At 44.4% G+C, this 23,122-nt stretch overlaps 1 protein-coding gene and 1 pseudogene across 3 annotated transcripts in view; one reads left to right on the forward strand and one right to left on the reverse strand.

Moving 5' to 3' along the window:
• The window catches only part of CACNA1C (calcium voltage-gated channel subunit alpha1 C), a 611,706-nt gene that overhangs the window by 328,691 nt on the left and 259,893 nt on the right, over window positions 1–23,122 (forward strand). The window lies entirely within an intron of this gene.
• LOC120607648 (uncharacterized) lies at window positions 16,727–16,845 on the reverse strand (annotated as a pseudogene).

Raw genomic sequence — 23,122 nt, forward strand, 5'->3', positions numbered from 1 at the left:
GAGTGAAAATGTCTTGGGGAAACGGGAGAATGGAGGTGTGTTTAGCCAATTTTGTTTCACTAAGCAGGATTGTTATTAGTAATGTTGAATACATTATCCCAGCACCCAGAGGGAGGTGAGTTATGTCACAGCTGAAGCTGATTAGATTGGAGTTTAATCATGGAGTTGGCAACAGGCCCTGAAGCTATGCCTGGAGCAGGGTGGTGGGCAGCAGGGCCTGCAGCCGTGCAAGGTAGGAGGAACCTTTGACCGGGGACAGCGAGTGCCCTTGAGACCGAAGCCCCAGTGCTCTTCTGGAAAGGGCTAGGACTACAGTGTGGGTCAGAGGCTGCTGTGGGGAAGTGAGAGCCCCTCAGCCTGGAGGCCAAGGTGGGTTTGCAGCACAGCTCTAACAGTCTAACTGTTTGATCCTGAACAAGTCACTTGACCTTTAGGACCTGCAAGGATGTTTTTACTGAGGAGAAAATAGAGGCTTTGAGAGATTGTTGAGAAGACAGGGGAGATGAATATGGGTTGTTTCGTGGATTGGCGCAAGTGGGAAGCCTCCTGAGTCCTTAATGAGAACTGGGGGCCGCCTGAAGGAGTGTTTATGGGGACTTCTTCCCCAGCCCCTGGCATTCCTTTCTGCTCCAGGGCCAGAATGACAGAGTCCTTACTATTAGGCCAGTCACTCCTTTCAGTCTTGAAAGCTTTGGGGCCTCTTAAAGCCTTGCATTTAGCCCCAGAAGCAATCTGCTAAGAGTCAGCATTTGAGCTGGTAACTCAGGAGCAGAGAGACTTGTCCTGGGGATGGTAGAATGTTGCTCCGGCCCACTGCACAGCTTCCCCTAAAACCATGTCACTATAGGTCTTCCAGGATCCACTCGGAACTTACCCGGCTCTTGTCACCAGGGCACAGTTACTTGAGCATCTCGATTCAGCCAGGACAATTGGAGACAAGCATTGAAGGATCAGGCAGGCAAACATCCCCTGGGGCGGGTGGCGGAAAGCGGGGACCAGGAGGAGGGATAGTGGTTTTTAGGCTCCCAAATGTATCAGTAACGACTCTGAGATGCCATCTTGGTGTCCTAAGCCAAAGACCTCAGGAAAATGGGGCCTTTCATACAATTTGATGCGTGCCACACAGACTCACTCTCTGTTTTATTAAGGCAATTACCTCGGATCATTAGGACCTCAGAATAAGCTCACGTTTCAGAATCTGAGCCTTGACTTTGCTGTCTCCTGTCTTTTTGGACATGTTAACCTAAAAGTGTCTGCCTTTAAGCACCAAGAGTTCGATCCCCCTTGCAAGGGTTTAGGAGATTTAGACAGTTAATCTTATAGCAATAGTGACCAATTTCTTAAAATCCCACTTCCTGAAGGTGAAAGCAAAGTTCCTGAAGGTGAAAGCAAAGGAGGCGGGTTCCTGAAACTACATTATCAAGCATGGGTTAAGGGCCTGGTACTTTGCATTATGTCATTTATTCCTCACTACAACTCTGTGAGGTGGGTAATGTTAAACCGTTTTACAGAAGTGAGAACTGAGTCAAGTGAAATAACTTGCTCATACTATCATCACTGGTAGACCGAGATTCAAACTCAGCTTCATTTAACTCTAGAAAGCAGGTCATTACTTTGTGTTCCATTACCTTAATCCAAAGCCTAAACCAGAATGCGGAAAAGCTCATTGAGAAGCAGGCTTCAGGTGGCCTATACAGAGCCGGTGCTTCTGTAGTCCATACTGTCAGGTTATCACTTACAGGTTATCATCGATGATAAAAACATACGGTTTGGAGTCAGAGGGACCTGGGTTTGAGGGCCTGCTCTACCATCCACTTGTTATTTGTATGACCTTGGCCTCACTGAGCCTTAGGGTCCTCATCTGTAATATGTTAACCCTCATAGGGCTGCTCCGAATGTTGAAAAGCATAATACAAATAAAGTGCTTAACCCAGTGTCTTCTCTGCCCACCCCAGATTAGCTTAGGGTCTCCATCACGCACCCACAGCACTTTCTGCTCTCACTTGAGGTGCTCTTCCCTCTTGTCCGTCTGCCTCCCCATCAAGTTACCAAAGATCAAGTGCCCCATCTGGCCTACTCACTGCTGAGTCCTCAGCCACTAACTCGGTGCCTGACACCTGGTCAGATGTCAATAAATATTTGATGACTATTAGCTGCAACTTTTATTGCTCTTGTTCCTTCTGCTTCCAAACTCCATTTTCTACTTGAGCCTGATGCTTCCTCCTGCCCCGCCCACCGTGCCCAGGCACCTCCCTCCTCTGAGCCTCTACTCCCAGGTTTCCCACCTGGGCAAGTAAAGACTCTCTGTTCACCTCTCCTTCCTTAAGTCTCTCCCAGCAACTTTCTATGGCCCCCTCAAAGTAACTGGGGTGCTCCTGGTGACACCTCAGGGTTTAGTATAGGACAAAATTATTCTCTTACTACTGCATGCATGTCTTTGGCTCTTCAGGACTTTGGGGACTGTTGGACCTCCTGTGGGGTTTGACAGTGGGAGTGTGTACTCCGGCCCCCGCTATCAGGCCTCGTGTAGTGCTAGGCTGAGTGTGAGGCAGGCTCTCAGGAACACCGAGTCTACTGGTTTAAATAAGGACGCTCACAATTCAATTTTAAGGCATATTACGTGGGTGTGGGTAATCACCTTTTGGCTTTTTTACTTCTTATTAGAAGCTTCATGATCAAGGTTGGAAGAGTGGTTACTTTTTTTTTTTTTTTTTTTTTTTTGAAGAGAGGGCAAAAGTTTGCCTTTTATTTTTTGTTTCCATCACCATCCAACCATGCATCCTAAAATATTTATTTGGCATTTGGCTACACACAGTCCTCTGGTAGGCATTGAATCAAATAAGATTAACAGGCTTATTGACTAGTTTCAAATTTAAAACCCAAAACCAGACACACTAATGAGGACTTAAGCTGTCTTTAAAGATGAGTGACATAAAATCTATTATATTCATAAGACACACTTGTAATAGCAGACATATTTTCATGTCTATAACCTCATCTGAGGTTGATAAGTAGGACAGGTCTCCCTTTGAACATTTGGGGAAACCAAGGAGTATAAGTCATAGAGCTAGGAGATAGGGAAGCTACCAGAATTTCTGCCCTTGATTATTGGGCGGTATATCTGTGATGGTAAAGGACAGATTCTGTAGCCAGACCTCCTGGATTTGAACCTCAGATCCCCAGCTTGTTTAGTTTTGTATCCTTAACAAGTTATCTAACTTCCCTATGCCTTAGTTTTCCCATCTTCAAATTGAATACAATGGTACTACTTAAAGGATCATTATGAGGATTGAGTTAATATCTGCAAAGCTAGTATTAACTTATTATGTGCCTGGCATATAGTAAGCACTGAATGTTTGTTCAATAATAACACAAATCTAGATTTACATGTGAGGTTCTTTATACTCTGTCCTCTCCTTTTATATACCTCTGAACTTCTCCATAATAGGAAGAGAACAAAGTATCCTCTAGTTTTCTGTTAATTAAAGAAGATATGTAGTGAGCCCCCTGAGGATGACACCCTATGGTTTGAAACCCTTGCCTAAAACATCATGAATGTCCTCTATGTGTGAATGTTGCATGTCAGTGCCTCTGAGCAGAGGGCAGAAACACAAGCTGAATCACATTGTCTCAATAATAAAATGAGACTGTTAAGTTCAAATGCTGGAACATCCTGCTTGAGAAAACCTTGATTTCCAGTCTAGTTCTATGACTTCACCAAAGCTAGATAATTATCCAAGCAGCACCTGACCTTTCTGACTGTTTATCTTATTGGCAGGCAGTGCTCCAGGCCTTTAACGTTAAGCCTCTCCTCTTGTTCCTGGCACTTTAAGGATGATAATGAACTGAGGGGAAAGTGCCCTGTGCAACATGGCTGGCTAGGCGCCTCAGCCAGAGAACTCAGTTTGAAGGGGCAGTGCCATGTGCTTTTAGGGGCCAGAGCCAGGCCCCACGTGGAGCTCTGGAGAACAGGAGCCAACCACCTGGAAGAGGAAGGTGGGAAGTTGCATTTCAGGCAGTGCGGATGTGTAAAACAAAGAGCTTGTTTTCCCAGGGCTCACTGCCACTTACTGCTGTGTGACCTTAAGCAAAGCACTTAATCTCTCTTGAGTCTCAGTGGTCCTATCTGGGAAATGGGGATATTAACAGTGGCTTGGACTATTGCACATGTGAAATCAATTTATGAATCTTAAGCACTACACTGATGTTGTAAACTGGAGATAATCAACAGTATGCTAGCAGTGACTTTCCATCACAGACCGGCCTCGTGTGTTCCAGCGTCGGCGGGAGCCTCGGTGGCCTAGTCTCAGGGGTCACAGGAAGGTTCTGTTGTACCACTACCATCAGCAGAACATTGCTCCCCTCAAGGATTTATTCTTTGGGTCATGATTTAAGCCCTTATCAATTACTCATAATACCTTATGAATAATAATTAGATTCCCTCCTCCATTTGACCCCCAGCTAGGAGCAAAGTTGCTTTGTTTTGTTTTGTTTGTTTTTTGAGAGGGGTGAGAGTTGAAAGAGACAGCCAGATCATGGAGGTATTGGAGTTAGAGGAATTAGAATGGACTCATGGGACAGGAGAGAAGGACTTGGGTATCTACGTGACAACACGAAGACACACAGAACCAAGATGCAGGACTGGAGTGATAAGGGGCAGGCCACAGTCTTCCCAAAATTTCCTAGAGGTCAACGTATTTTCAATACCCTTAATTCCTTTCTGACCATCTCTGCCCCCCCAAAAAAAATTGGGTTGAATCAGATACAACTCCAGACCAAAGATACATCTTATATTATTAACCTTCTGGTCTTACCCACAGCTAACCATCTGGTTAGGTTTCTGTTTACTCATCTGTGGAGGAGAGGGTGGGGCTGCAGAGTGAGAGTGTTGGAGGTAGGAGTGAGTGTGGTGTTTTTGAGGACATGGAGAAGGTGGGATTTGGAGCAACTTAGTGACAGAACTGCAGGCACACGGCTCCCGCACTGGAATCGCATCCCAGGCACCACTGCAAGGTCCGAAACAGCCATTTCAAGGCTGCTTTTCCTTTCCCTTCCTTTTTTTCCCTCTTTGATTCATTTAAACTTTTTTAGATTAAGTGACAGCTTTCATCACTTCTGGCAGCTGCTGAGAGACAAGATAATTTATAGATGCATTGACTCTCTATGATTAGGACAAGTACAGTAAATAACAGACGAGGAGACAACACTCAGCAACTCAAAGCCCCCACCTCTCCAGCCCCCCACCAGCCATCTTTTCAATCCATCCCCTCCCATCTCTCCAGCAAGTCCCAGGTAGATGTCTGTTGCTGTCACTCAGGGACCACAGAGCGTGGGACACCTTTCTCTGCTGCAAGACAACAAAGATGAGGGCATGCAGAAGACTGCACTGTCCCAGGAACCACAGCCCTGCCGCAACACCTCAGAGGCTTTTTCACAGCTGCCCGTTTCAACCTGGGACAAACACTTAATTCTCAGTCTTGAAAGCTTCTTTAGAAGTTCTGTAGTCAGAAGTCCCTTGCTGATTACTGGGATACACCACGGGCTTAGTCCAGCCAGGCTGAGTCTAGGGCACAAGGTCCCTGGGCTGGTCACTTCCTGCCAGCCATGAGCACCTCATCTATAGCATCCCTTTGATGCCATGAAAATCTTGATGTTTTCTCTGCATGCCTCACTGTGAAGAAGGCTGAGAATTCTTGCTGGTCTCTTCCTAGGTCTCCAGCAAGGACAGTCGTTAAGCCAACCCAGGAAACGTGGGCATCTGTCCTCAGCTCTTCAAAATTGTCAAGTTCTCAAGCTCCTCGAGAATGCACCTTGTCACCTCTTCCTATATTAACCAGAAACGGTCTGGAGGTCAGCCCAAACCTCTCTTTCTGGGTGGAGCATGTTTCCCCTTCTTCCACCTTCTTCGGTCTAACATTCTATGTGTTCCTTTTCTTAGGGTGAAGGAACGCTTCTACCCAAGTCATAAAGGATTCACTTAGCATTCGTTTGCATTGGGGAGGGAACTGTGTATTTATAATGAGTATTTACTAGGCAAGGTTAAATCAGGGACACTCAACCCTGTACAATCCAGAACAAGTAGATGTTGAGTTGGAAGGCAAGGTTCTGTTTCACCTCAGATCTGGCTTACTGTGCACAACCCTCTCGAGGTGGACTCTTCTCACATGGCTGGGAAGGAAAAACCAAGCTCCCAACCTGATGAATGAGGTACCTGTGTTCCTGAATATTAAGTGGACAAACATATCTTGTCAGCTTCTGGGGAATTGCTTGTTTACGTGGGAAGAAATGAAGCAACTGAGATTCCCATTTTCGATTACACAGTTTGTAGCCAATGTTTTTTTTTGTGGATATTCTTTGCAAAGACTCGAGCATTAAAGACTGAGAGGGAGTCCAGAAAAAGACAAGCTTTGGGATTATAAAGAGGGATCCATGTCATACTTATTCTTAGTTTCTCCTCAATTATGGAGCACAGTTCTCAAGGTACAAATAGGTGTTCACATAAAAATGTTGCTAAACTGCACATGGGAATTTCTATTGTTCCCACTCCTGCCTCAGTTTCCCCATATGACAACCAAGGCTTGCTGATTTGGATTCCTTGGAGGAGGACCGAGCTGCTCCCTGAGGGAAATCAGGAAGAATTGGGGGAGAAGACATGGATACATTCTATTGATCCAAGTCACTTTATTTATTTGTTTGTTTGTTTGTTTATATTTTTAAATATTTACGGTTTTATAGGAACTTTCAAATGTAAATAAATCCAAAAGGCACTGGAGTAAAAAAGGAGAGACTTTATTCAGGTAACAATTTGCAAACTGAGCAGATGAAGCCTCTGGGGAAACAGATTGTGCTCTGCTGAGACAAATAAGAACCCACCCAGGTTCCCAATTAGGTCTGCTTTACGGAAATGAGGTACCCAAATTCCTGTGGCTCTGACTGGTCTGAATCTTGCAGTCCTGATTGGTCAGTATGGATGCAAATGAGGATACAATTTGTAGAGTTCTGATTGGACAGAGCTGGCCTCAGTCTGTTGGTAGAAAATTGAAACCAGAGGTTCCCTGCAGTGGTTGACCAAATGGTGTAAACAGGCCAGACAGAGTGTGGAAAGCAGGGGAGTTCAGTCTGAGGTTCTTCCCGGTGTAGAGTGTGTGAGAAGCCTCTGTCAGCAAATTACTGCTAGACTCTTATTGTTCATAAAATTTGGGCCCTTGGTTGACCATGGGGAGTCTATCTCAGCAGATAAAGTCCTTCTCAGAGTTCACATAAAATGAATCTTTCTTCTCAGAGTCCATGCAAAGATAATACAGAGAGGTCCACAGTGCCCCAGTGGTTACATCTTACATAACTATGGTACAATGTCAAAACCAGGAACTGACATTGGCACAACGTGTATATATAGTTCTGTGCCATTTATCACATGTATAGATTCATGTAAGCATCACCACGATCAGGTTACACAACTGTTCCATCACCACAAAGATCTGCATGGTGCTATCCCTTTGTAGTTGCACCCACCTCCATCATCCCCATCATTCCTAACCCCTGGCAACCACTGATTTGTTCTCCATCTCTATAATTTTGTCATTTTAAGAATGTTATATAAATGACTTTTTATTGCCTTCCCGTGGATTACTGGACATTTTTTAGAACTCTATTTTTATTTATAGCTAGTGTTTTTGAGTATATCTCTGTATAGCTCTTTTAGTGGCTGCTGTCAGTTTTACTACACATATATAATTTATCCATCTACTGATATTACATTTTACCAGTTCAAATGAAGCGTGGATACTTTATTTCCCTTTACCCTCCCTATTTATAATACAATTGCCTTAGATATTTTTGCCACATGCATGAGAAAGACATCAATGTTGCAACTTTTGCTTTAACCATCAAATAATTTAGAAAACTCAACAAGAAAAGTAGCCATTCTAAAGATAGGTCTGCCTGTGACAAATTTTTAGTTTTTTATTTATTTATTTTTTCATCTGTGAAAATGCATTTATTTCCCCTTCATTCATAAAGGATATGTCCACTGGGTTGATAGTTCTTTTTATTTAACATTTGAAAAATCGTGTGCCTTTTCCTTCTGACATTCATGGTTTTTGATGAGAAATCTGCTGTCATTAGAATTATTCTCTCCCTCTAGGAAAGGTCCGCTTTCAAGATTTTTTCTTTGGCTTTAGTTTTCAGGGACTTGATCATGACGTGTCTTGGTGTGAATTTCTTGGGGATTCGTTCAGCTTCTTGAGTTTGTTGGTTTATATCTTTTGCCAAATTGGGGACATTTTCAGCCATTATTTCTTTGAATAGTTTTTCAGCCTCATCTTTCTTTTCTCCTAGAAATCCAATAATGTGAATGTTAGATCTTAAATCCCCACGTGTCTCTGAAATTCTGTTCACTTTTTTAAAACTATTGTCTGCTTGCTGTTCACACTGGGTAAATTCTATTGTTTTGTCTTTGAATTCATTGATTCTTTCCTCTGTTGTCTCCTTTCTGACATTGAGCCTATTTATTGAGGTTTTATTTTAAATTTCATTTGTTGAATTTATGAGTTCTAAAATTTCTATTTAATTGTTTATACCTTCCATTTCTCTGCTGAAGTTTTCTGTTTCTTTCCTTAGACTTTCTATCGTTTCCCTGTTTCAAGCATGTTTGTATTTGCTCATTAAAGCATTTTAATGGTTGCTACTTTAAAATCCTTGTCACATAATTCTAACATCTGGATCATCTCAGCGTTAATATATATTGACTATCTTTTCTCATTTCAAGTTGACATTTTCCAGGTTCTTGTTATGATGAATGATTTTTATTGAAACCTGGACATTCTGGGTATTATATTATGAAAGTCTAGATATTATTTAAAACCTTATATTATAACTGGCTTTCTTTGACACTGACCTCTCAGAGAAGAGGAATGCCACCTCATTACTGCTAGATGGGAGTGGAAGTCTGGTTCCTCACTAGGCATCCACTGATACCCAGTAGGGCAAGGTCTCCTCATTACTGCTGGTGGTAGTTGAGGCTCCTCAGTAGAACTCTGCTGATACCACCCTTACTGAGGCACCATAGCAGAGGGCTCAAAACCATGGGGCAATTGTGAAAGTCCTGACTCTTCAGTGGGCCTCCTCTGACACCACCTCAGCAGGAAGAGGGAGGTGTACCTCATTAGCGCTAAGTTAGAGTAGAAGTTCAGTTTCTGGCTCTCATGTGGTCTCCACTGACACCATAGGGGTCCTGGGGAGCCTCGTTACTACCCACTGGGGAATATGTCCTGACTCCCCGCTTGGCCTTGTCTGACACCACGCCAGCACGGGCTTTGGGGTGCCTCATTACAGCCTGGCAAAGATGAAAGTCTAGGCTCCCCACTGGCCCTTGCTGGTGGAGGTAGGTAGAGCAACAGTTTTTGCTGTACTATTTGGCTGGAGTAGAATGATTATTGTCTAAAGTTGTCTGTTTTAATCTAAAAATGGGTAAATGGTTTGAATAGACATTTCTCCGAAGAAGACAAACAAATGGCCAATTTGTACATGAAAAGGTGCTCAACATCACTTGTCATTAGGGAAATGCAAATCAAAACCACAATGAGATACCACTTCACATCTATTAGAATGGGTGTTATTGAAAGAATAGAAAATAGCAAGTGTTGGCAAGGATGTAGAGAAACTGGAACTCTTACGCATTGTTGGTGAAAATATAAAATGGTGCAGCTGCTATAGAAAACAGTATGACATTTTCTAAAAAATTAAACATAGAACTACCATATGATCCAGCAGTTGCACTTCTGTGAATATACCCAGAATTGAAAGCGGGAACTCCTAATATCTGTATGCCCAGGTTTATAGCAGCGCTATTCACAGTAGTTAAAATGTGGAAACAACCCAACTGTCCATCAACAAATGAATGGATAAACAAAAGGTGGTCTCTACATACAATGGAATATTGTTCAGCCTTAAAAAGGAATGAAATTCTGACACATGCTGCAACATGGATGAACCTCGAAAAATACATTCCGAGTGAAATAAGGCAGATACAAAGGACAAATATTATATAATTCCACTTATAAGGGGTACCTGAACTTCATAGAAACAAAGTAGAACAGTGGTTACCAGGGGCTGGGAGAAAATAGAAGTAAGAAGTTATTATTTAATAGGCAGAGTTTCAGTTTGTGATGATGAAAAAGTTTATGAGATGGATGGTAGTGATGGTTACTCAACAATGTGAATGTATTTAATGCCACAGAACTGCATACTTTTTAAATTGTTAAAATAGTTAATTTTAGCACAATTTCAGAAAAAGCTTCTGTCTTGCCAGGCTGCCCCTTTTCTGTGCCTTTGGCTCAAGAGAGCAGACTTCAACTGGGTGTTCATTTGTCTGTCTGTCTGTCTGTCTCTCTGTACTAACTGGCATTTCTAGGTTGCCCAGAAACACAGGGAACTCACCCTTGTGTCATTCCTTGGATCCTGAATTTCCTAATCGGTCTGCTTTCTTCTCTCTGCCATTTAGTCTTTTTATGTTGGATATATATAACGTTCGTGGATTTTAGTTGCACTTCATGGGAGGAATAGGAAAAAATATGTTTACTCCATCTTTCCAGAAGCAGAAGTCTCTAAATCACTTTATTTTATGGAAGGAGTTCTGTCCATGTTTCATTTCTTTTTGTAGCTAGTGAGGTCTTATTCGTTTCAATTTAGTATATAAAACTATGACTGAAAAAAATCCTTTCTTCTTACAGCAAGAGTTCCTACTTCTGATATCTTAGATCAAAATTTCTAAACATATCCAGAGCAGCATTATGACATCAGATAAGTAGCATATTGTCATCCACTATAACATTTCATTCCCAACATCTCTTGCCCCATGTTTCAACAGTGCTAATCCTAGGTATATTTGACTAGTGCCCATTCATAATCATAAAATTAATTTATTCTAATTGTCCTGTTTATTTCTTCAACTCATGCCTACTGTCCCTCTCACATGTTTATTAACATAAGTGATCAAACATGCTTAGGTTGGATTTGTCCTCTTGTCTTCATCATAACTGCTAGTTTTTAGAAAACTCCTTGGATGAAAAACCCTGGTATGGCAGTAAAAGCAATGGGTTCGAATTAGGATATTTGGGTTACATTTCTTATTTTGCCACTAACCAACAGATCTTTTCATTCCCCTACATGTCAGAATCCTTATCGTTAAAATGGGGGGAGGAGAATTGGATCATTCTTATAAACACTTCCGGATTGAAACAGCTATATGTTTGGGCTACACACCTCTAATAAAATCAAAGATATTCTCAGAGCGGGGCAAGGGAGTGGGGGTTGAACACACAGTTGTCACTGTAGACCTGATCTCCTTGATTATTCTCTGCTGACACATAGGAACCGGTAGTCGATGGATAGTATGTACAGAATTTCTATCAAGACTCTTATTTTGGGTTTGTCATAATTTTTTATTTTTATTGACAGTTGGGCTTGGAACAATACCGAAATATGAGTGATTTTTTTTTCCATTTTCTCCCTTAAAGTTAGGTGCCTCAATCACAGATCATCTTTCTCTTTTGCCTCTTCCATTCCATCTCCCTACAACCCCTTCTACTCCTTCCTTCCTGAAGCCGAAGTGTTCACCTTAGCAAAGTAAGTCACCTGTGTTCCCTCTATGTTTCCCATGGCTTTTGTACCCAATTCAGGAAAGAGGAGTTAACCCAGGTCCTGCATCCATGAGGGGAGACAAACAACTCAAGTATGATGCATAGAATCCCTTTCAGGGCAAGAGGAAGAAATAACATGAGAAAGAAAATAGGGCAAGAGGGGAAGGAAAAGCACATGGGAGAACTAACAGAATGTGAGATAGATGAGCAGGATGGCACAAGGAGACAAGAATGCAGAAGGGAATCTTCTGTGGGGTAGGAATGAGTTACCCTTACCTGTCAGCCACCAGGCCTCAGCAAGCTGGCAGCTTCCTCCCTTCACAGACTCTGGGTTGTTTTTAGCTGCCAGCATTGCATGGCGGCATTATGCATCCTAGTAAAGTCAGCCAGAGGGATAGGGTTACTCTCCAGAGCAGCATGCCTTGCCAGCCACAATGCCCATTTTGACTGCAGAATCTACATTACCTTAGCTCCTTGCAGGGCACCATTTTAATAGGCACTAAGGCAGGGCACCACCCATTTTCTGGAAAGAAGACCCTAGCTTCCCATTGTCCACATAGGAAAAAGGATAAAGAACCAGTCCTCCCATCCCAGAACACTGAGGTGCTTGCTTTACGAGGTTTTCAAGAAATAGGTCCCTGCAAGAAACTTGGTGTATGATGTAGTTTCCATTTCCAAGAGACCATGATTTGCATGGATCACTTTGTATAAAGGAAGCCAAACCCAGACGTTTAAAGTGACTGAGAAAGAACATGCTTGGAGTAAAAAGCATCTGGACCAAGTATATGCGTGTGTGTGTGTGTGTGTGTGTGTGCGCGCGCGCGCATGTGCCTGTGTGCGTGCACACGCACGTATACACTCGGTGTACGTATGTTTTCCCAGAGATGATACTAGCTGTGGAGATGGCTCCCCATCATTTCTTTCTCTGTGCTGCCTTCTTCGGCAGCATGGAGTATTCTATTGTCTTTCTCTCCCTACACTGCTTTGCAGGGCAAGAGCCCAAGCCCTGTCCATATGATGGTTAGGCTCTGTCACTCTGTGGAGAGTCCTGTTCTGCCCTTTTAGGAAAGGTCTGGGTCAACACAAATCCCACCATCATGATGTCCCCCCCAACCACCAACCCTCCCCAGGTGGGTGCATTGGGTGTCTCCAACTTTCCCCAGCAGAGCTGACCTCTTCGTGACCTCCTAAACTCAATAAGATGTCACGAGTTTCCACCACTTGGAAGGAGGGAAGAAGGAAAGAGCAAAATTTCCACCTCCAAGACCATCCTCACCCCAGTAGGACTGTCAGCAACGTGGGAGTAAAAGCAGGCCTTTCTCTGGGTTGTTATGGGAAGGGTAAACTCTAAGAACTCAACTCATGACAGTGGGAGCCCTGAGGCCTTTGGGGACAAAGTACTTAATAGGTCTGTTTAGAATCAGGGAATGGGGGAGGCTGGAGAAGGGGCACACCTTGGAATGTTATGCTTCTATTTTACACTGGATAGAAACCACAGATAATTACTACAGAAGCTCTGATCCTTCTGGCGGCTGAAATGGCTTGACTGGCTGTGTGTTCTGAACCACTAAGACCCATGAAAGGCAGAGCAGGGGGAGTACCATACTGCATCTCTGCCAGCCTCACCTGGCCCTGAGGTTGCTGGGACACTGGCTGCAGTCTTCAAGTTGCTTCAGAAACCAGACCTGAGATAGCCTGGCCACCTTTCATCTTTCAACCAGGGATCCCAGAGGTCTCTGGAGCTTGCTGAGGTGCTTTACAATGAGATAAAGATTGCGGAGACCCTGGCAATAGAGGAGGGAGTACATTAAACAAGCAAGCTGCCCACCCACCCTGAGGTCCCCTCTGTGTTCCCTGCAAGGAGGGACAGAAAGCCAGGCTTTCTGCAGTGGTGCCTCTGAGGGAATTGCAGGCCTCTGTCTTCTTTCCTCTGGAGAGTCCTCTAGGAAGCTGGGGGCCTGTGAAAGGTGAAGGCCTCTGAATCTGCATGACCTCTCCCTCCCAGCTCTCTCTCAGAACTCTCATTGTGGGGCAGGAAAAGCCCTTCTGGGGCCCAGAGCCATCTTCCCAATCAAGTCTGGCCCCGACTCCCCATCACCAGGTCCACCCACCAGCCTGCTCCTCCTCTGACTTCTCAGCTGTGTGGGGCTGGTCAGGCTGTCACTGTGCACCACAGAGATCCACAGGAAGAGCAGCTTCATGAGTAGGGGGACCCTCTCTCTGCTCCCTTGTCACAGCCCTGAGCCCCACTGCTTGACTCCCAGAGCCCCTCCCACCAGGCATTCCTCTGCCCCTGCTGGGAAGGCAGGCCCAGTCTCAGAAAGTTAGGAGAGACCTAGAAGTCAGTTTAGCCTGTGTGCAAGTTTTGACACATCCTGTGTGTGGGTCTGGTACTCGGTCTCTAACCAGAGTCTGAAGGCTACTTGAGGTGTGTGGGTGGCCTTGGCCCATCCCCACCCATGCCAACCTCATTAGTTAGCAATGAATCCAAGCAAACACCTGTATAGGAAATCTGCAATTTCTCCATAAATCATGGACTTAGGTGAGAGCAAGGAAAGAGCCAGGAGTCAGAGATTCTAGGTTCTCATCCCATTTCTGTTGCTAACATTCTGAGTGTCCTGGGTCAAGTTAGAAACTTCTGAGAGTCTTTTTCCTCATTTGGAGTAACAGTAACCACTATTCATTGAGCACTTATTAGACTCAAAATTTTTTATACATTCGGGGAGTGATAAATATAGAACAAGCATGGACTGCTCACTGACCCATTAGAACAGATTAACAGACAAAATGACCTGTGTACACATGCCAGGGTATCCCAGATGAAAGTCAGCCCAACACATGTTTCATTTAAACCCCATGCAACTATGAAATTTAAACATCATTATTATATTTTTAGGATTATTATTCTCTTTACAAATTCAGAAGCTGAGGCTCAAAGAGATTAAGTTCCTTGCCCAAGGTAACACAACTAGAAGAGATGCCAGGAAAGATGAGAGTGTGGTAAGGATGCCCAGTGGAAAGGCTCCCCATCTTCTCTGATTTACAGCTATAGAAGCACAATGCTGACCTGAGCAGAGGGCTGGGCAATGACACCCCCACCCCCACCCCCATCCAGACATAGTCAGAGCCCAGATTTTTAAAGGCCACCCAGATTCAAAACCAGTCCTTTCTTGGGGCCACCCTCACGTAGCCAGCTCAGCAGCTGGGCAGGCTTCATGGGCAAGACAAGCTCGGGACCTAGACAGGGCATATCAGAGCAGCAAGGTTCCAGTTTGCTTCCAAGCATTATCACTGCCCACCCCAGTCTAACCCAGTCCAAGGGAACACTGGGGATCCCTCCTGATCAGTCTCAGGGTCCTGGACAGAAGAAAAAGAAGATGCTGGTTGCTCTCATACAGCTCCCCATCAAGCCTGCCATTTGGGGAACAGACAAACACATCACATCCTCTGGCATTTGTCCTTAGACAATTACCTGGCATTTCTCACCTATGGCATTGCCTGGTGCCCCATGAACACCAGGGGGATGAGTCTGTGGTGATGAGGTTCTGCTAGCCTGGTTCTTGGTCATGAGTTGCAGGGAATGCCTTGGAAGTAAAGGCCCCAAAAGGGGTGGGGCAGAAGCACCTGAATGAACGCACTGTGGCTCAGAGATAGAGTCTCTCAGGTAACCTCCCTCCACTCGGTGCTGTGAGTAAGGTTTCTTAGGGAAACTGGTGTCAGGCAGTGTGTTCTGTGATGAGGTACTTCATGAAGTGGCTTTCAGCCCTTTACTGTACTTTTTAAGGTTTTCCGAACAGGGGTAATGCCCAGCCGATCTGGCTGCTTAAACCTGGGTCTCCGTGAGGTAAAAGACATACAAAGACCCGGGCACAGCAGTGAGATAGGTGCACTACCTGGAACCAGTCAGACTCAGGAGGCTCGGACTGTGTGCGTTTTGCTTCATGGCTTGGAGGAAAGAGCACTGAGCTGTGTGTAAAGACACCTGAGTTCTGGTTCTATCACTCCCATTAATTCAATTCAATTTAATTCCATCATCTCCAGTCCATAGTAAATGCTCAATACATCATCTCACATTTTTTGAACAAGGGAATAAATATCTTCATCAGTGTGCAAATAAGTAGATATTTAACAGATATCTATAAAATGGATTTAATGCATTTTCTAACTACTGAAGTCAGAAGGAGGGGCAATGTTGGAAGAAAAGTCAATGCCTGAACCCAGGTTTCTCTAATTTGTTTAATGTGTGCCAACATACCTGTCCTACATGATGGTATTGCAGTGAATAAGATGAGGCAGCACTGAGAAAAGCTTTGGAAAATATGCAATATGTGTGAATCTAACAAATTAAAATGTAGGTGAAATATATAATAGATTTTGGCGAATGAATGATTGAATGAAGAAATGAAAGCAAGTTGATGAATTGCGAACGACTCCACCCATCTTCCATCCCCATGCCCTCCTGCACCCTTCTCGTTTGTTGCTTAAATTGCCATGTGAATTTATTGCTCCTGCCAACTGGAGTCAGCTGAGATGGAAATGTTAATATATTGGACTAGACGTGTGTCAACACAGCTCTGATAAAATGTTCCTCCCTGCCATTGCAAAGCCCACTGTCTCGAAACCACTTACTATACCACTGCAAAACTGCTGAGTTCGAGGTTCCATGGCTGCTTCTGGCTAGATCTGGCCCCTATCCTATCATCTCAAGTGGCACTGCCCTGCATAAACTTCACATGAGCCACTTGGGTCCCTGAAGCCACCCTATCCTTTTGCATTTCAATGACTTTATTCACAATGTTCCTTCCACCTAAAAGGCCCTCCATTGCCATTTAGGCCATCAGAAAGCTGCCCATCCCTTCAGACCCAGACCACTTGTTGGCCCCATCCTGCTTCCTTCCCCTCCCCTGAGCTGGAGATGGGCTCTTCTTCCCCAGCTCTAGGCACTTCCCACATTCAGCATGTTCTGTCATTGCTTAAGTACAGTTGAACCTTGAATAACATAATTTGAACTGTGCAGGTCCACTTACATGTGGAGTTTCTTCAATAATACTGTAAATATATGTTCTTTTTGTTATGATTTTTTTTTATGCCTACAGCACTTGGTATTCCTAGGTGGTCTTCCATCCAAGTACTAACCAGGCCCGACCCTGCTTAGCTTCCGAGATCAGACAAGATCGGGAGTGTTCAGGGTAGCATGGCTGTAAGAAAATCATAACAATCTACACATGGCCAGCTCCTCACCTGGAGGCACCAAAACAGTGCTCTTCCACATCTAGTTAGGTTACCTGTGGGCTTCTGGAGGCAGTGTGGACAAGGACACACGGAGTCATGTCCAGCATCCTCTTTCTCCAGCACACGTTTGACATGACACCTGTGTGCACTGTGGGGCCCTGTCACATGGGAGCGCATACCCCAGTGTCAGACAGGTACACTGGGGGCCTAGTGGATGCGGCTATGGAAACCTTAGCCCTGGATGTCCAAGCTGGATGGTAAAATGACTCTGACAGATGGTGCCATTTTCTTTCTTGCTCTTATGTTTTCTCTTCCTAGGTGTTCTGCCTTTTTATCTTCCTCTTTATTTTCAATTTTTCTCACTAGCAATTTTCACTTGTCTTTTACCTCTCATCCTCTTTCTTCCCCGGTGAGCACGCTTGCCCACTGTCTGTCGATGCACCAGAAGCCACATCAACACTCTTCTACCCAAGTATTTGAATTTGGCTCTGGCTGCTTCTCTCACTCCTCTGCCCCTTGCCAAGCTCAGACTGTCCCCTTGCTGTCCTGCAAGCCACCGTCCTGAGCTATGATCCTGAAAATGAAACATTCAGCTTTTCTTCCCAAATAGAAATGTGATGTGTTCTGATGGTGAAATCAGGTTCGGCTTGTGCCACTCTGAGGCCGAAGACCTTTCCTGAACACAGAGCCTTCCTTGAGTGGTGTCTCCATGTGCTCAGCACTGCACTGGGTGTTATGTTGTTGGGTCTTGTGCAGGGGTTTGCTGGGATGAGCAGCTTCAAAACACTGCAGCCCACCCATTGCCATCTGCCCAGTGCTCCTGAATGACAGGGCTTTAGATCCCTGTGACTGGTCAGTCTCCGCTCTGGTTGAGTCTGTAGTCCTGTGGGTGCTTTGCAAATGTTCAGCCCTGGACCAATTAACCTCACCTCTGGGGATGGGGCCTGGCACTTTTTTAAGGTTCCCCAAGAGGCAGGCACTGATGGCCTATGCCCAACCTTTTGGAGCCAGGAGCCCCAGGTTCCTGTCCCCCTCTATCTTCTAGTGGCGTGTGACTTGGCTACAAGGGGGTCCAGACAACTGAGAAGGGAGAGGTAATGATGCTGTTAATCAGAGACACTAATCTGTGCTAATGTATCATCCCTCCCAGGTAGCAGCATGTCTGATTCAGTTAAAAATCGCATCTCCTTGAAAAGGCCCTTGAGAAGTGAGTGATGTGAATGTCATGAATTTCAGGAAACTGGCTGGAGAGTTATTTTGGGCAGAAGACTTTTCACTATGCTACAGTTCCCCCTGTAAGTGGCCACTTCCCTGGCCTGTGACAGAGATTGGCATGGGAATGCAAGGAGGTATTCCCAGGCAGACTTCCTTCTAACCATGTATTCGACAAGTGTCGATCGAGGGCCCCCCATGTGTGCAAGGCACACAGTGAGCCCTCAATTAACAGCAGTCGTGATATTAAAAAAGAGAATAGGTTTCTCAAAGCTCTACACTGCACCTCCTCCCAAAAGATTTTGACTGTGCAGTTCAAACTGGAGAGAGGGCAGCTGAGGCTGAGGCTGAGGCTGAGCATCAGAGATATGTCATAGAGGGTGCTGGGCCAGAAACTGCACCGTGCAAGGGTCTCTCACATCTCTGTCTCCCACGTGCTCCAGTCTGGCCTACGTAGAACTTATTCAGCCTCGCCCTGGGCACTGCCAAGCTTTTCCTTATAGGGTTGCTTGGCCATGGCCCTGTCCCTCTGCATGCAAGGGTTATTCAGCTGGACATGATAAGCAGTGTCAGGCAAAATGGTGTGTGAGTGACCATTTTGGCAGGAGGAATGGGGTGGCAGTTAAGAGAAATAATGAGTGCCAGAGGATTGAAGAGCTCCAGTGCCCCAAAGGGACATGGAACCACTCCCACTAATTACCCCTCTTTCTCCTCCCGCTTCCCCTCGCTTCTCTGCATCCACCCTGGGAAGTCGCTGTTCTTCCAGGTGCCACTGTTAATTCATGTGAGAGATTGAACCAGAGAGACGCTGCCAGTCTCTCACCAGGCTGTAATGACTGAGGCAGTGGGAGGGATGGTAGAATTGATTGGGGCCACCTTCATTAGACAGAGCTGGTATCCTGCTAAAGGAGAAGCTTCCACTGAGCTATGTCCTCCAGCTGACTTCTCTCCTCTCACCATGACATAATTGCTTGTCTCAGTCCTGAAGCAGGGGTGGGTTGGGCCAAGGTGAAAAAAGAGGGTTACTGGTGGAACCTAAATTCCTCTAATTCTTTTGTTTGTTTTCTGCAAATGAGGAACAAAAATGATTTTTCACTTGCCCATGGTGTCTCTCTAAGCAAAGTTACTAGAACATTGTGTGAACTTGGAAAGACTGCAGCATGAGTTTGAGATGAGCAGCCACAATCTGTTCAACATTGAACCTCGGCTCAGTGTGCTGGACAGAGGCAAGACTTAGGTAGGAATCAGGGCTGGATTCAAATCCTAAGCTCTCTGAGCCCAGTTTCTTTATCTGGAGAGCATACACCCATTTCTTATAGCTGTTGGGAGAATTAAATGATATTCTGCATGCGAAGCTCTTTGTGCAGTTCTGGAGCCAGCCAAGTCCTGTTGGGAGCACTAGACCTCTGTACCCCTCTCTTGCTTAAGCATAGGAAACATACGCTTATTTCAGCCAGATCCCATGAATTACATTTGAAATGACATAAAAGCCAAAGGTACACTGTGTTCGGTGACTAACTGAGTTGAAGTCCCAAGAATACTATTTCGTTTGCCTTTAAATAAAATTCTCAGATTATTTTTATCACACTTCTAACCCAAAGGGTCAGAAATTTAAAGCTTAGCAAAACTCTCTAACAGAGAACTTATAAATATTTATAAAACATATTGTAATATTTTCTGTTAATTGGCTTAGCATTTTTATGGGATAATCTGCTCAATTAACCTAATAATTTGATAATTTCAAAAACTTTGCTTCATACATGAGAAAACATAATGGTTAAGAATAAAATAAAACTTACTTGGTTGATGTCCTAAAACAAATTAGAGGCCACATCTGATTAGAATCTTCCACAATTGACGTTTCATATTATTAATTAAATCTCTTTTAATTAATTAATTAAAAATCACCATTTTTTCCTTGAGGGACAAATGGGTTTCACCTAGGAAATAGAGTTATCTGAGAGGAACTTTCAAGGCTTGAGAAGGAAAAAGTCAACATACTTCAAGTAGAGTAGTCCAACAGTTGAATTCCATCTTGTTACAAAATGAGTTTTTCTCCGCGCTGAACTTCATAACTTCCTTTCTTCTCTCCTAGCTTGTGTTTAATGGTCTTTAGTATTATTGTAATTGTTATGGCCATGCTAAGACACAGTAAACTTGGCAATGAATTAAATACCCTTTTCTGTGTCTCTATTTGGAGAAATCTATCAATAATTAGACTTTAATTTTTCAACTTTGCCATCTAGAAACAGAAAATGCCCATAAATCTCCTCAAACAGTAATCAAATGTAGCCCATTTAATTACCAACAAGTAAACAAAATGATTCTTCCTTCATAAGATACCTGAACACATTCGTAATTGGCTAAACTTCTATAGAAACAATTATTCAATATCAAGAGGAGAAAGGAAGAGGAAGAAGGAGCAGGAGGGTTCACAGAGCTAGTGGAATGGAGGGAGAGTAAGGGCAAGTGGAAGGTAACCCAATGATGGCGGCGTCACTTCCTTGGACCAGTCTATGAATCGAAGGTGGGCCTTCATCCTTTCTTACGAAAGGAATATCTTTTCTTTCCCCTTGGTACCTCCCCACTATCCTGAGGAAGACATTTCCAACAAGCTTCCTTGAAGTCGGTTTCATAGCAGTTTTACCCTACAAAGAGTTAGGGGTGGCCTAGATACTTTGGGAGGCTCACTGCAGTATAATTAGGGTGACCATAGTTTCTAGTTCACCTGAAACTTCGCACCTGTGTCTCCATATATTTGTTAATAGTGCCTTCTTTTATTCTCAAAAGTGCCCGTGTTCGAATGATAAATTATATGGTCACCCTGTGTATCATGTAGGGAGAATGAAAGAGTGTCAGCTTGTAAGTCAACACTGAGAGTAGCTGCCTGGAGCGCTGTGTTGAGAAGGATTCTGAGGTCACATGTGGCTCAGCAGGTAAAGCTGCAGAGATAGCCAGGTAGCATTTGCCCACAGGGCACATAAGGGGAAAGACAACACTCACTGCAGTGATGGAATGAGCACTGGACAAAGGTCAGAAGACCCGAGTTTGGATCTGACTCTGCTCCTAGTTTCTAATGTCATCTTGAGTGGGATCACTTTCCTATCTGATGTTGGACCAGGTTACTCACAAGGTCTCTTTCAACTTCATGAATCTAGATAATCTTGCATCGAGTGGGAAATTGTGCTGCACAACATCTGACCTCCTTCTTCTACCCCTAAAATTATGTAATCTTATGATAATTTTTTATGAGAAGTTTCTCTCTGCCCTGAAGGGGAGCTACACTTTGGGACTGATGCCAACTGGTATTTCCATAGCACACTTCACAGTTTCCAGAGCACTTTCATGTCTGTACCCACAATCACATGATACAGGCTTTATTTTTATTGTTTTTATTTTAAAGGTGAAAAAAATTAAAGCTAAGAAAGGTTAAATAACAGCATTCTGGGCTCAGACTGCCCAAGTTCAAACACTCTCAGAGCACTTACAGTCTGCACGGTTTGGGTGAGTCGACCTCATCTTTCAACATCTTGATTTCTTCACCTGTAGGGTCGGGATAATATATTTACATCATGTGAGGATTAAAGGAAGTAATGCATGCAGGGTTCTTGGAACAGCAGTTGGGCTTTAGAACACATATAATAAAATTAGTTGGCGGAAGTGGTAGGTAGCTGAGGTGGCAGTGGTAGTAGTAGTAGCAGTAGTTGGCGGTGGTGGAGGTAACCAGCTAGTAAATATCATAACTGGGACTCTTCTCTGGTACTGTGACCTTGGGGTTTATATACAACCCTGTCCACCTTAGGTTTTATATCCACAAGTCAGAAGCAGAAAGCATAAGAATAAGAAAAAAGAAGACAGTGTTTACGGAGATATTTTACCCAGCTAGCACTGTGAGAATATTAGCTGGGGGCTCAGACTCCTCCCTCAGTCTCAGATCATTCCAGCAAAGGAAGTTAGTGCAGGGCGAGGATTGCTATTTAGGCTACTGTTGTACTTTGGGTTCACAGTGCTCAGGTGAGTGGACTGAGCTCACTCTGCCCCTCTCTTGCTCCTTTTTCAGACAAGGCTATGTAAAGGTCAGTGTTTCTTCAGTAACCTGTGCTCATTATGTGGTTCCACACTGGTCAGGAAATTTTCCCTCAAACCATACCTCACAGGGTCTGGTGTTTCATTAATGGCATCATCAGTATCACAAGCTGATGCTCACGTCTATGTTTTTCCATTTTCAGTGGGTCTGCACAAATTCTAAGCAATCTGCAAAAGGTGCTTCAGGTAGCTGAACTACTGTGTGACACGATGAATGCTGAATGTGCACAGCTGCCCAACCCTCAGGTGGAAAAGGGAAAATCTGAGAGGAGTGAAGAAGGGAACAGAAGGAATAGGTGGGAAAAAGAAAAAAGGCTAGGGAGGCAGAGGGGAGAGGAAAAATAAAGGGGAGATGGGGTTAAGACAGGGGAAAGAGCCCAAAAAGGAGAGCAAAAGGGAAGAGACGCAGCAGCCTGCTGGGAAGATAGGAAATGGGAGGACGGGCTGTTTTCACCCAGCATGAGACAGATCCCCATCTTCTTTCTTGGATGTTTGGTGTCTTAGCTAAAAACATGTCAATGGTGCCTTAGGGACATGGAGATGAAGAAGAATGTGACACTTTGCAGAAAGCTCAAGCATGGAGCTGTGCTCACAAGGAGGTGGGGGGCGACTTGCTGTGCTGAGAATGGAGACAAATATCCCTGGCCCACCTGGAAACCAGAACCGCAGTCCCTGGAGAATTGTGCGTTCTCGTGATTGGAAAGGCTCCACTTTTCATGGCAGCCTCTTCTCCTTATCCATAAAAGTAGAAAGGAACCCCTGAATGGAAGGGTTCTTCCTGATACCTCTGGGAGGAAAATAGGCAGGATGAAAAGAGGGCTACGGGTGTTCCAAGAAGGGGTGTGAGTTAACCAGGATGTGGCCCCAGAGCATGCACAGAGTCCCGTTTCTGTAGTAAGATTGGGAACTACAGGATCCTCTGCCTGCCCACTCTTCCGGTTGCATTGTGAAGG

This window comes from Pteropus medius, unplaced genomic scaffold, assembly GCF_902729225.1.
Source record: "Pteropus medius unplaced genomic scaffold, Ma_sr-lr_union100, whole genome shotgun sequence".
Classification (NCBI taxonomy): Eukaryota; Metazoa; Chordata; class Mammalia; order Chiroptera; family Pteropodidae; genus Pteropus; species Pteropus medius.